General features: G+C 32.0%; 1 protein-coding gene across 2 annotated transcripts in view; it reads left to right on the forward strand.

Annotated features, from left to right (window-relative positions):
• LOC123715946 (serine/arginine repetitive matrix protein 1) overlaps window positions 1-14,661 on the forward strand; it is a 60,003-nt gene that overhangs the window by 3,879 nt on the left and 41,463 nt on the right. The window lies entirely within an intron of this gene.

Genomic DNA, 14,661 nt, shown 5'->3' on the forward strand with positions numbered 1-14,661 from the left:
CTATAGTTTTTCTCTTCTTGTTTGCAAATGATTGTTTTTATGGTGAAAACAGTTTGTGTATGCTTTTTGTACAGTCGGGATGCAAACGCACGAACCCAGAAAACTTACGGCTATCTATTTGGAATCTTTTACTCGTGTTAAAGTTTTTTATAACATAATTTTTATAAAATGACTACTCATGACTATTTAAAATAATTATTGTTTAGTAAATTATTTTTTTTAGGTTTTAATGTACTTTTAAACTTTTTATTGGATTTTTAGCTTCGTATACAGATTTTATTACTAGGTATCGTAATGTGTTATATTTACAGCTATGCTGTCTTAAATTATAAAAACTTATTTAGCATCGTTGTGATTTGACGTCGTTGAAACGATACATTGTATTTTCGTAATGCTACCTATCTCATTTTCTCCCACGTTAATCTTATGAATTTATGTATCTCTGTCTCTTTTTAAAACTTTAATTAATTTAGTTTATATCAAATACGGGGCCGTCCATTAATCTCGTGATGTTTTTAACATTGGTGAAGTTTAAGACTGTGGCGGGTGAGTACCCTACTCACCCGCCACCAAAATTCACGTTTATTTTTTATAATTAGAATCACAAAGAATTTTAAAATATTAATTTTAAGTACCGGTATAAAGTATAATCTAATCCTATTCTAGAAAATTCAAGACTATGATAAAAATCTCTCGACTGGCATAAAAATAAGTATACCTGATACCTTTCAAACCTCACGTGATTAATGGATAGGCCCTAATTTAACTCTTCAAATTTAAATTTGAAATTAAAAAAAAAGTAATTCAAAGTAAAGTCTAATTAGAGAAGTCTAATTTACATATTATTAATCATAATTACTTTTTTAATCATTGTAGTTTTTATTAAAATTAATAATTGATAAAATTAAAAAAAATACATTCGTCTCATTGTCTTAAAACCAAAATTTTTTATTATCAACAAAATGTGTACATTTTTACGTACTCCCTAAGTACGTCCTTGTACACCTTTATTTATTACACAATCCTTTAAACCGCTTATCTCAATAGTGTTACAAGCACCTGACTAAATTGACCACTAAAATACATAGTCCACGAACATATAGTAATGAAGACGCAGTATAGTATTTTATTTTCAATATATTTAAGCAGCAAATATCCACGAGCGAATAAAACGATTATGAATAATCGTATAATACTCTAATTTGATAATACATCCTTTTATTCGCATAATAAATATTTATATCTAGCAGCAGCTCCTCGTCCGCTTGCCAAGTGGCAAAACTCCCCACTCTTCTCGCCACGCTTTCATTGCGCTTGACATACTGCCATAAGTTTTCTCATCATGTTTGTAAATATATATTGTCCCGCGGCTTATGAGGTGGTTCCACTTATAGATTTTCTGTATATTTATATCAGTTTACTGGACAATTTTTAGTTACATCCTCTTATAATTTGCTCAGTTCACTTCCATTTCAGCGTCATTGTCGTTCCAATGTCCCTAAGTCTAGTTTAGTGTCTCAGATCCTGTTTCTCCGTCTAACAGCTTTTATTATCCTGATCCATGCTCCTTTCCATTGCGTTTGTTGATCTGGGAAACTGTTGATGCCTCCGTTTGACATCCATACGGATGGTAGAAAGATACGTAGGTAATCGAATAATTTAGATTTCATTGAAATGTTCACTTATAAATAAAAATCTCTTTACCGATGTTTCATTGTTGGGCAAAGTATTTGACTTAGGTACCGAATTCAAAATGAAAATTAAAACCATTTATTAGAACATACTTACACAACAGTCTAAGCCAGAGATATCTGTTTAGAGATGATTTATTTTTCTTAATAGGCAAGTAGGATCAGCCTTCTGTACCTTTACAAATAAAAGCTAAATTAAAAAGTAAGGTATTTCTGTTATTCTAATTATCATTTAATGTTAGTATTTTAAATTAAATACTAAATATTTTGTTTGTATAGACTGTATTAGAAGAAAAACAAATGCTTTGAAAAATGTACTAAAACTTTACTGGAGGTTGTAGTGTTGTTCTGTGATAGTGCCTAATAAAAAAAATTGTCGCTTATAAAGTTCGTAAACTGTGGTAATGTGAAAAAGCACTTTGTAGGGAATTTCATTATAAATGCAAAATTCATTAGACATCCTATGTTATTTTAGGAGAAATCCACCTACGCGATTTTCGACTCCAAGATTGTGCAGAGTAAAAAATTCCTCATACGCTGAAGAAAACTATTAGGGGAAACTAAAACTTCCAGTGTCCCATAAATCGACGGTATGTGTCAGAGATAGACTGCCTATATACCTATATTTACATTGAATCGTAATTCATTCCATGTAATGTGGAGCAAGGTGTAGCGCTGCTAACACGCATATTGATTCCCACAGTTTATCTTATCCTATACTTAAGTATCTTGTAAAAGAAATTACTTAATAAATATGAAAAAACCGTAACCAGAGGTTATGGGATTTCTATGAATTTAGTACATGTCCATGGATACTTGTATATATGTATGGATGTATGGATATTGACTTCTCTTAAAGCTCGTGTAGGCATTTGAAGAATTTGAATAATTTTCAATAATTATGCGATCTCTAGGTATATTATGTTTTGGTTCGTTTACTAAACAATTAGGAATTATTCTAGCTTTAATCAGATAAAATATTGAACTTGCTCGGATTAAGCAGTTATAATATACCAATATTCGATATTCTATTAAAATAATTATATTTTGGAAAGAGATCGGGGTATAGAAACGTGAAAAGCTTTTATTTTAGTTTCTAGTCGTTAAATGCATAAGCTGGCATGTCTACGAATTGTATACTTTCGTAGACAACTCGCTACGCATCTCAAGTGTGGTGCTACGGCCTACATTTATTATATGAACCTTTTACGCTTACGATGTAGCAACCTACGTGATTGAGAATAATACAGATAAAAATTTTTTACCAAGGAATTATTTGTACACTTTTTTTGAAGTGATTTGAATTGAATGTGACAAGCACTTATAGGCAAACATAACAAATAATATTAAATAATTAAATTTAAATGTAATTATAAAAAACTAAAGGGAAATTGATTTCAAGATGAGGGGACCAGCTATGGATACACCTATCACGGTTATAAGAAGCCCAATCTGGATATAGGTAGTTCTGAAAGGACGGACAAATGGCATTATTGAATGCCTGGTATATCTAGATTGTACACAAATTTAAATTTATTTATTTTACAGAATAATGTAACCATAGCAGTCTTGTTTAGGAGTGCGACAAATGCTTATAAAAGTAATTCTTCAATTACTCTTTACGTTGGAAACGTTATTAAAAAAGGCTATCTAACTGATCGGATAGTCAATTTATTAGCCACAATAACAAATACTTAAACGTTCTCTCGCCATGTACGTTGTTTGCTCTCGATGTACAGAGCCGAACTTGCGTTACAGTTTTGGATCTGTACGTCATGCTCAACTCATTTTTTATGTAATCTCGAAGGTAATAAATGGTTAGTCGATCAACCTGATTCTTAAATATCTTACATGCAACATATCAATTAAGCTTCGACAATTCTCCAATGACAACATTTTAAAGTGCGCAAGACTGGCTACGTATATATACCGGCAAACTTCTTGAGCATTAAACAAGGGAGTGGGGCAAAGTTTGCGCATCGTACACAGCGCGGGACGCAAACGTCAACTGATTTACCAATCACGCGATCGACACGTCACTCTCCCGCCGCCCCCACCGAGTGATACGTAAAAATCGCTTCTTCGCAGGCAAGGACATTTGTTCAAGATTTTTGCCGGTATCTGTATGTTGTATGTTTTTCGAGATGCCACTGGAAAAAATAAGATGCCACATTAATCTTTTTTGTAAGCCTTCAAGTCGCATCGTTATTTTTTAATTAACTTATCTTAGATGTCTTTATTTAAATTTACTTTTACTGACAGTTGTCAAATCGAGGATATTTAAAAGTTAAAGATATTATAGATTTTATTGTATTTCATAAAATAACCGTTACGAAAGTGTATGAAATGTTAAAATATTTATTTAATGTTAACAAAAAAGAACAATGATATATAACATATATCCAACATAAAAATTAAAATACATATGAGTCATACATGGTTTGAACAGTTAAAGCGAAAATATAATATATTCACATCGGGTACTTGAAGGTATTCAACATTGCATCAAAGTCTATGTAAATTGAGTTTCTCTTAATAAGTTAATAGGATTAACTGTTTGTGAATGGCTTCTGGCCGGACAGATAAAGTTGGGAGTTTTCCATTGAGATAAATCGCCAAAATTATTCAAAGGATTTCATTTTAAAATATTCTAGAACGATAATAAATTACGTGTCCATTTCATGTTTTAAAGTATAATAAACCTTTTGTAATACCAAAATGAAAGAAGGAATAAATATCAGGGCCCCGGATTTCTGTATTTGTTTCATGATAATTTGTGAATCTAATACGGATGTAGGTTATTAGCCTCTTGTGCCTAAAGCCGTCTACTTTTTGGGCCCAAGGAAAGTGGGCGTCCTTCGAAATTCAGTTCGAGCGAATGTTAAATGCGCACATAAAAAGAAAGACGATTGGTTCACGGGGATCGAATAAACGACCTCAGGGATGAGAGTCGCAGGCTGAAGCCACTAGGCCAACACTGCTCTTAAAACTGCAGCATGAATTATTAATACTTTTTAAATTACGGAAAAATATAAAGTGTTGTCTTAATGAAAATGGCTTTGTAGAAACAATGTAATTTTTCAAGGCTATGTATACAGTGGCCGGAGCTTGGCCAGTTACAAGCTTTTAATTTTTCTGTCTAGTACTATTATTTTTCTAATAACTGTAAACATTGTATAACTGTACGGGTCTATAACTGTAATTGCTTTGTGTAATTATTAGCATGGACTTTGTATTTGAGTCATAAGGTCACCTTAAATAAATAAGTTAAAAACCTTTTCACGTTATAACTCGAATGGTCCTTTGTACTAATTTTTAGAAGGCCGGCAACGCACTGCGGTACCTCTGGCAATTCTATAAATAAAAACGTTTTATAAAATACTTATGCTAAGCGTGTGTTAAGCGAGTTGAATATACATTTAAATACACACCACTACTATGTTGAACCAGCTGTCCACTGAAGTGTTTCTGAACCAATTCTTAAAAGGCTAGAAAGTATTTCTTCTATGAATTCTTAAAACGCTCGCTACGCGTTTGCGAGCCCTCTGGCAATGAGTGTCTATGGGCGGTGGTATAACATCAAAGCCTCCCCGTTGAACCAACCTAACCTAACCTATAGTTTTGTAGCGTATTGGAAAACAACAGAATACCGTCACCATAGCAACCTAGCTGTTCTTATTGTGTTTTCTGAATTGTGAAAACATTATAAATAAATAAATCAATGGCCCTACAACTTTTTAGAGTCTTGGCCTCAGATTACTGTATCTGTTTCTTGATCATTTATTAGACTAATAGGCAAGTAGGCAAGCCTTCTGTGCCTGACGCACGCCGTCGACTTTTTGGATCTAAGGCAAGCCGGTTTGCTCATGATGTTTTCCTTCACCGTTCGAGCTAATGTTAAATGCGCACATACAAAGAAAATCCATTGGTGCACAGCCGGGGATCGAACCTACTACCTCGGGGATGAGAGTCGCACGGTGAAGCCACTAGGCCAACACTGCTCAAACATAATATATACTTCAATTAATGAAGCAATTTAACATAAACAACGTCAGCTATATAGTTATTTTAGCCTAGATATTTTTTGCTATAGTGGCTCATTGAAGCTTAAACTCTGTCACCAGTGTAAAATGCATTGGGGCGTACAGAAATTGGAGGTCAAGTGGCAAGGTGCCTAATGAACTGTAAAGGTCAAATGATACAAGTTGTTGTTTTGTGTGACTGAAGGCACAGGTACGTCACATACAGGTTGTATGAAAATATAATTATAACAATAAATTTTCAGGCCTCAGCATTCTGGTGGAATGATCATTTTTCTTTAGGGATACCTCGAACTTGCTATAGCTCGTTGAATTTCATCTTAAGACATGACCATTTTCGCAGGTAAATTTCTTGGACTGCGTAAGAAAAAGCCAGTAGTAGCTGAGGTTAAAAGTATTTGTTTATTAAGGTTTATCATCATATATCTACAGTGTATTCTACAAGATATCATTTTTAAAATACATAAACATAAATGTTACAAATGAAAAATAATAAAAATATCACTACGAATTTTAGATTTTTTTCCTTATTGTTGAGAAAAAATAACTATCCGCTATCGACCGAATTACGTATCAGATAGGTACTTAAGCATTAGTTTCGGACAAGAAAAAGCATGTATTAGCTGGGATTAAAACCTTGGTATTTTGCGCGGAATAAAATTTAATAGCCGAGTTTTGCATTGTCAGGATTGAAACTGTCAATCTTAACCATTGGGCGTTAGCACATTTTGTATGCAAATACATACATTTTTATATATTACGAGTTTGTCTTTTGTTAACATAGCTTTAACACATTAAGAAAACACTTTTTAAACGGATTGAAGCTATGTATTATTATTATAAACTTATAATTATTAACATAATTTTAAATTTAATTTTTTTCTGACGTTTCACGTGCTTTCGGGCGTGGTCACCGTGACCACGAGTATGATTTAATTAATATTACGAGTTTCCATGATTTGTATTTTTTTCTTTCTCTAGTAATAAAATGTATTTTATTTGGAAAATAAAATACAGCTGCCAGCGTGAAAGGTACACTGCCACAGGGACCACACCTCATATTTTTTTATTTTTAATTATTATTACTAAGTTATTTACAGGGTTAAGAAACTTTAGCTTCTTTTGGGATAGCCATGCAATCAAAAACTTAAAATTCTTGCTAAATCTTGACACTTAAATAATTTATAGAGATAGATAAAGTCCTAGCTTCATAAATATTTCTCTATATAATTACTTAATTATTCCTATGACTGTCTAGATTAAAAATTAAATATCGGAATCTTAGTTCATAAATATACGATATGTGTCAAAGAGTCACTAGTCTATGTCTAGAATAAGCAAAGGAACAATATAACATTGTATATATTGCCACATTGAACTGTGTTGGTCTACTAGCTGCCTATCGTTCTTGAGTTCGTAGGTTCGAGCCCCAGCTCTGCACCAATAGACTTTTCCATGTGCGTATTAACGCACACTCGACGTAGAAACACATCGTAAGAAAACCGACATGCACTCAAAACGTCTACATTGTGTCAGGTATAGTGAGTGACTTGTTTGCATATTAGAAAAGAAAATGATCGCGAAACAGATACAACACTCTGACGTCAATACCAAGGGTTGTAGCACCTCTTGTTTTCTTTATAAGTGCAGTATTAATACTGGTCATATATGTAGGAAAACCTACACTGAGTATTTTTTTAGAAAAACAAAACCCCTTTTTTATTAACCGTTTTCGAAACCCTAAAACCTCTGACAAGAAGAAGAGGTTCATAATATTGACTAAGCAAACCGCTAGGCGTAAACTATTCGTAATATATAGCAGGACCGACATAGGTAGGGGTAGGTATTATACTTATACAAAAGTATTCTTTTTTTGCTAAAACAACTTTTACTTGAGTAAATAATGCAGTGTTCCACTTTCGTAGCATTTTAATAATATCTCTTCATTGCGTATTCTATTTAATTAAGCGGCATTAAAGTTATTATTTTTTACTATTAACTGTGGTAGCATTATACCAATGATATGAACATAATATAAAATATGTATGTATGTACTCATAATTTATATTATTTTAGGCGAGGATCCCCTAAAAACTAAAAACATTATTCTAAAACAAACAAATATACAGTATTTACAACTTTCGTAACCTACATAGTAACAATAAATATAAATAATAAGAAAATTAAAACAATTTTAAACACAAGCATTTCCTCGCTGTATTGCCATACTTGCTTGTTTAGCGAGGAAAACACCAGCTCTGAGGTCACCGGTACCATCTACTAGCCGCCAATTTAAATCTTTAATTAGCGCCTGTGTACTTAAACCCCAAGAATTACTTCAAAGGGGTCTAAATCGAAGTTGGTGGAAAGACTAGTTCTGGCAAACAGCAACTTGCTTCAAAATTCATTTATAAACTTTAATCGCATGATTGTTGTTTCTGGTAATCGTATCCAATTTAAACACATTTATTAAACCAAGTGACAAGCCACAGATGCAAAAACTGTACTAGGTATGTTTGTCGTGTTTTAAAAGCGTTGAAAAATGTAATATAGTTGAAACTTCTAACTTGACGCTCTAGTTATTGACCTAAATACTAAGTATTGGTGCGGTATGTTAGCTTTTTCATTAGATCTAGTTTAAAATAGAATTAATGGATACATTATCAGTATTTGTTGTTTTAGTCCACATAAAAAAACACATTAAACACACATTAAGTTCGGTGGCGGTTGTTGTATGGATATGTTCAAATAAAACACTTCGTATGTATCAAACATTCTACAGTTGTTCTATATAAGATAAGATATTATTACATTTACACTTTTTTTTACTGCTCTATCTCTTATTACAAAAATATTTAGCAGTATTGAATATTCTGTTTGTATTAGATGTATAAAACTATAATTGATATAAAAATAAATGGTAATTCTGTAGAAATAAATATAAATACATTAAAAAACTTATTTTAATTTTTATCCATTTTTCAGTATAATTCCACTACTTGGTCAACGTTTGTAAAATTAAAGACCTTATGAAGGTTAACAAAAAACTAACTTGGCTTATTGAAGAGTTCTTATATCTAAGTGACATTTATGTTATTGGACATTATCTGAAATGAGAATGTGAATTACAATTTATGAGTGTGGTAAAAACTAAGGGGCTCATATTGGCTTCAAGTGTGATGATTGTTTACACTTTGTTTACGCTTCTACTTATTAACTCTAATATATAGATGTAATTTAACTAATGGTAGTTTATATAACACACACAGGGTTTGAGAGAATTTAGTTATAAAATAAAGGTATTCGCTCGCAAGCTTTCGTAGCTAAGTTAATAATTAAAATTTATTAATGTCTTCCTCTGATTCGTGCCTGTTTATTGAATTGTATTGTTGCCTGTTTCTTAAGCGTTAGCTTATTGAGAGTTGTTATGTTAGTAACTAGAAGATAGATAAAATATATACATCATTAAGGAGAATAACTAGGGTAGCAGATGTCACAGTGAAAAAACAATGAAACTTAAATGGAAATGGGTGGGGCATATGGGAAGAGGAACAGAAAAATGGAGTAACGTAGTATTAAACTAGTAACAATAAACTCAACACAGGAAGACCATTTAGATTGTGGATAGACCAGATTAAGGAAAAAGTAGCTGCATGACAAAGATTGGAATTGGATTAATATATATATATATATATATATATACAAAGTGTAACAAGATTGATTTCATCCACGCAAATATAGCTATTTGATAAAATAAAATCTCTGTACATCTAAATCATCATGGAGATTGGCAAACCGCCAGTAATGGGTTTAAAATGGGAGTGTCATTTATACCTGTCGTTTTGTTGAAAATTTTGTTAGTACCGATATTTTATTTTTGTATAGAACAGGGGTATGGACAGGAAGCTCATATGATGTTAAGTGATATAGCTGGACACAATGAGGGCTCGCGAGTGCGTTGCCGGCTTTTTAGGAATTGGAAATACTTCCAAAACATAAAATAATTTTATACAGGAAAATTAGTTTTTTTCATGAGTGTGTACTCGTTGTAACTAAGAACTCTATAGTTGTATTTTTGAATCCCAATTGAATCATAATCTTACCATAAAATTTATCCTCGAGCGGTGAAAGGACCTTTCGATCTGTTGATGACTAATAAGCATAATTCATTTCATAATTATAATATTTCATTATTTACACCACTCGTTTTGAGTGCTTTTCGACAATTGCGCTGATTGATTTGGGGTTAGAATCTATAAAAGTTTTACTAAAATGTTTAGACTACGTAAAAAATACAATTTCATAATATTCATAGTATATCCTTGTATCTTAAACAATGTTACTTGTACATTGCTTGTGGGAAATTAAGCATATGCTGCGTATTGATTTTAATAATCGATATTATGATATTTATATATACGAAATCAAGGTCATACGTTTATTTTAGATATGTTCTAAAATAATCGTATATTTATATATAAAATAGGGTCAAACGGGCTGGATCGCCTAATGTTTAGTGATGCCAACGCCCAAGAACACTCAAGTGCGTAGCCAGCCTTTTAAGAACTCATAGAAGTAAGCCTTTCTATAATTGGTTCAGAAACACTTCAGTTGGCAGCTGGTTCCACATAGTGGTAGAGCGCGGCAAAAACCGCCTTAAAAACTCTCAGTTGTAAAACGATGGACATCGAGGTCGTATTTTCGGTCGAGGTGGAGGTGGTGAATGTCAGCTGTAGGTCCCGAAAAACTTTTCTCAACTGAACTGTTTTATTAGGATTTTGTTCCCTTCGGTCGTTTTTTACTCTTTTCTCTTCTCCTTTCCATCTTAGACCATGGGTATGAGTGTAAATCCTAAGTAAATATTTAAGAACTGTACCTATATAAAGAGCACATTGTATAAGTCTTAATAGGTATACCGAGAATTTCACGAGTTTTTGACGTCAAATTGAAATTGAATTTTGAAACATACACATTCATTTCTCATAAAATCTTTAATAGGTCCCTCCCGGCTACCTCATAGCGACACCCTTGTTATTAGCTACCTGTCACTTCGTAAAGATATTACAAAATGCTTTAAAATACACTGTATGTGTTTTTGTTTAAGTGTAAAATACGCAAATGATTTTCCCCTTAACAGTGAAAATGTGGATGGATTTTTACATTTTTCTCAATGTCAAACAGCCTATATTTTCATTATTCCCGACTTATGTGAAAGCAAATAAAAGCTTGCGTAGTCAGAGATTGATTCAGATCCCAATTTTGTGTTTGTTTAGTCTGTGGACTCATATTGTCTGTGGCATCATTATCTCTGGCTTATTTTATTGCCTCTGTCAGATTTTAGCAAAACAATTGAGAATATAAAATAAACGGCTCAAATATTAGAGTCATTCCTCCAACTTTTGTTCCCTTTGGAGGAGAGACTCCTGGCCCGAGGGGTTCAAGTACACAGTTGCTAATGAAAGATCAGAGCTGATGCTTTCCTCACTCAACGAATGAGTATCAAAATAGAGCCAGGAAATCCTGCCAGCGGTTAAGATACACTGCCACAGGGACAAAACTTTTTAAATTTTCTGTTTAATAGTTTAAAATTATTTTTACTATGTAGGTAACATTGTAAATACTGTATATTTGTTTGTTATGGTTAAGTTTCAATAAATTAAAAAAATGAGAATTTTACACACTTAAGATGTTATAAATGAAAATATAATTGGTGTAGTACTACTTAATATTTTTTATTAATTATTAAAGGTGCATGGATACTAGTCTGGGTTTCCAATTTCCGAACCTGTTTCATGTTCATTTTTAAATCTAATATAACAATCGATAAGTATGTGATCACACTCCTGTGCCTCACGCACGGCGACTTTTTGGATCTAAGGCAAGCCGGCTTCCTTACGAAGTTTTCCTTCAGCGTTCGAGCGAATGTTAAATGCGCACATAGAAAGAATGTCCATGGATGCTCAGCTGGGAATCGAACCTACAAAGTCCTTTAGTTACATTAATTAAAATATGAAAAAACAAATGAATCTACGTTATTATTCTCTTTCAACTAACGCAAACAATAGCTTCAAAGAAGATTAACAAGTTTTTATGGAAAAGGGAACATATTTAAAATTGTCTCTCCTCACCCTCTTTTGTCCTCTCCCCATTCCCATAATCGACATCAAATATCTATTGAATGATTATGTCATGTGTCTGAAAATAAATAAGCATCACAGAACATTTGCAACGCATAGTGAACTTCTTTTGTCTTGAATTGGGGAAATTCTTGCATATAATTTGAAATGAAAAGAACTATTCGTAGTGAGGAAAACTTCGGAACTTTCCAGACATAGAAAAGGGCGCGTTGCCTTTTTCATCTACCAATAACAAATATCTTACGGTAGTTATTTTTAACTACGACAGTTTATGGTTTGTAAAAATTACATTTTATTTTACTATACATAAATTTGTGTGATTGAACGTACTTCGCATGCTATTTTTAATCGAATTAAAAATATATTTTTGTGTAGCTTAGCCTAACAAAAAGTTTTTAAAGAATTTAACGTAGTTGCTCTATTACAACTAGTGTTTCTCATTAATTAGAATTTTCTTTAATATTAACTTTGCCTTAATATGGTTTCTTTACTTTACCTATCTTCATATATATCATACATACATATGGAACGTTTTGCTACCCCATAGAGATTGTTTGCTTTTCCAGAATAAAAAGTCTATAAAAACCTTACTAAAAATACTGGAATTGGTCCAGACGTCAACAAGTTTTGCACTAGTAAAATATTTTGTGTTTAATTTTTATTTATATCGATATATGAATAAATGGGACCGTCGCAGACAGGTTGATAGATATAAAAAAGTAATATTTAATCATTATTATGGGTCATAAACTAATTCAGTATGAAAAAAATAAAAAGTCGTTTTGTTTTTGTTTAAATTATTAAGAAAAAAGATAAAATAATCATGGCAAAAATAGTATAAGAGATCAAAGCCTTAATTTGTACTGATAACTAGATATTTTAATTATTAACTGTCAACATAAAAGACTACAAAATCCACAGAAAAGATGTGTATTTTGGCTAAATAAAAATAAACTTAAAAACGATGTATTTCTTAGAATCAAACAATCTGCTTGTATTATACTACTTCACATTATAAAAAATTTAAAAATAAACAATCTAGTTTAAATAAATATTATTTTATGTCCACGGAAGGAATTTATTTTTGGTCGACTCTTAATTAAATATTACTATCAATCAAAGTGAGCTCAGCTCTTAATTAATTAGTATTTTGTTTAATAATAATTATATACATATTAATTGTAATATATAATAACTAATTAATTGTAGTTTGTTATTTTAGCCTACTCAGGTTGTATAATCAAGTCGTCTTCATCGCTGCCGTCTGTGCGTAATGGCTGAACACGTTGTGGAGGAAAAATTACATCTGAATCATCAGAGTCTGATAGGAACCTTGATCTCTTATTGGTAAGTGAAGGGGGATCCTGAGAAACTGTTTCTTCTTCAGGTGTTACTAGATTTGACATATAAGTTATTGTAGAAGCATTCGCTGTGTCTACATTTCTCCGAGATAAATTTCTTGCGTCAGCTAAACTCGCGTGACTATGTGATCGCGTATCAGTTTGCATGCAAGATACACAACTAAGCCTCCTTACAAGTAAAATGTTTGGTTCGTTTCTATTCCAAGAAAGTTAATGAATCTTGACCTTTATAAGTATTCATTTTATTTGGGCGACCATTTCTTCTCTCTCTCTCGCACAGTTGGACCTTCCATTCCAGAAATCTCGATACCTTTATAATTTTCTTTTAACATGGCATAAGAGAATCATAATCAAGTACGTTTTTACCCACTCTGACCGAATTGTAACATAGCTTTTTGATGCAACATAAGATAACGTAGTAACATTTATACTGTTGACATCCTTTAATGCTTGGCTTGTAAACTTTACAATTAACTAGAACATAGATTTGTTTCGGTGCTGCGTTATTGGGCCGTCAATTAATATGTGTAATTCTGTAAGTTATAAGTTCGGACAAATTACTTTATTTCTGTAAGATTGGTTTAATAAAGTTTATTATATCTCAGTTTAATAAAGTTTAAATCCCAGCCTAATAAACTCAATTTAATAAAGTTTATATTTCAATTAAATAAAGTCTATATCTTAATTTAATAAACTTTATATCTCAATTTAATAAAGTTTATATCTCAATTTAATAAGCCTTATTTCTCAAGTTATTTAAGTTTATATCAAAATTTAATGAGCTTTATTTCTCAAGTTAATAAAGTTTATATCTCAGGTTAAGGTAGGCACAGATCATCAGTAACTGACCACAGAAAAGTTGTCCACGGAAGGGTAAACCAATCAAAACAAGCGTTGTAACACGTGACAGTTATATGATAGCTCATAACGAACCTTGTTTATGTAAATGGACGCCAATAACAATCGCTATAAATATATTTAAGTATAGCAATAAAGCACTTACCGTACTATCGACGTCACAGAAAAGTCGCAACCATCTTTGACATTAAGGTAAAACAGTTACTAATAAGCGAGATTTCTATTTTTATTGACGGAGCTCTTGCATACACCGCATGGACTAAGCTATACTTGAACTGACAGGTTGAAATAAAGCCAGTTAAAATAAATATGCTATGGTTGCATTCCAATTATCGACTGTACAGCATCCATTATTATTTGGACCACGAAAGGAGTGGCGGTACCGATAACAACTTGTTCATGTATCATAATTCGAAGGAATTATTTTAATATTATGTAAGGGTGGCAAACAATATTTTGATTATATAAATGACAAATACAATAGGCGATGTATTTCAAATTTTAAATTTTTATAATTTAATTTTGTTCATGAAGTTCAAAACCTAGGCTGGAAACGGTCCATGGAAAGATACCA

The sequence above is a fragment of the Pieris brassicae genome, chromosome 1 (genome assembly GCF_905147105.1).
Source record: "Pieris brassicae chromosome 1, ilPieBrab1.1, whole genome shotgun sequence".
NCBI lineage: Eukaryota > Metazoa > Arthropoda > Insecta > Lepidoptera > Pieridae > Pieris > Pieris brassicae.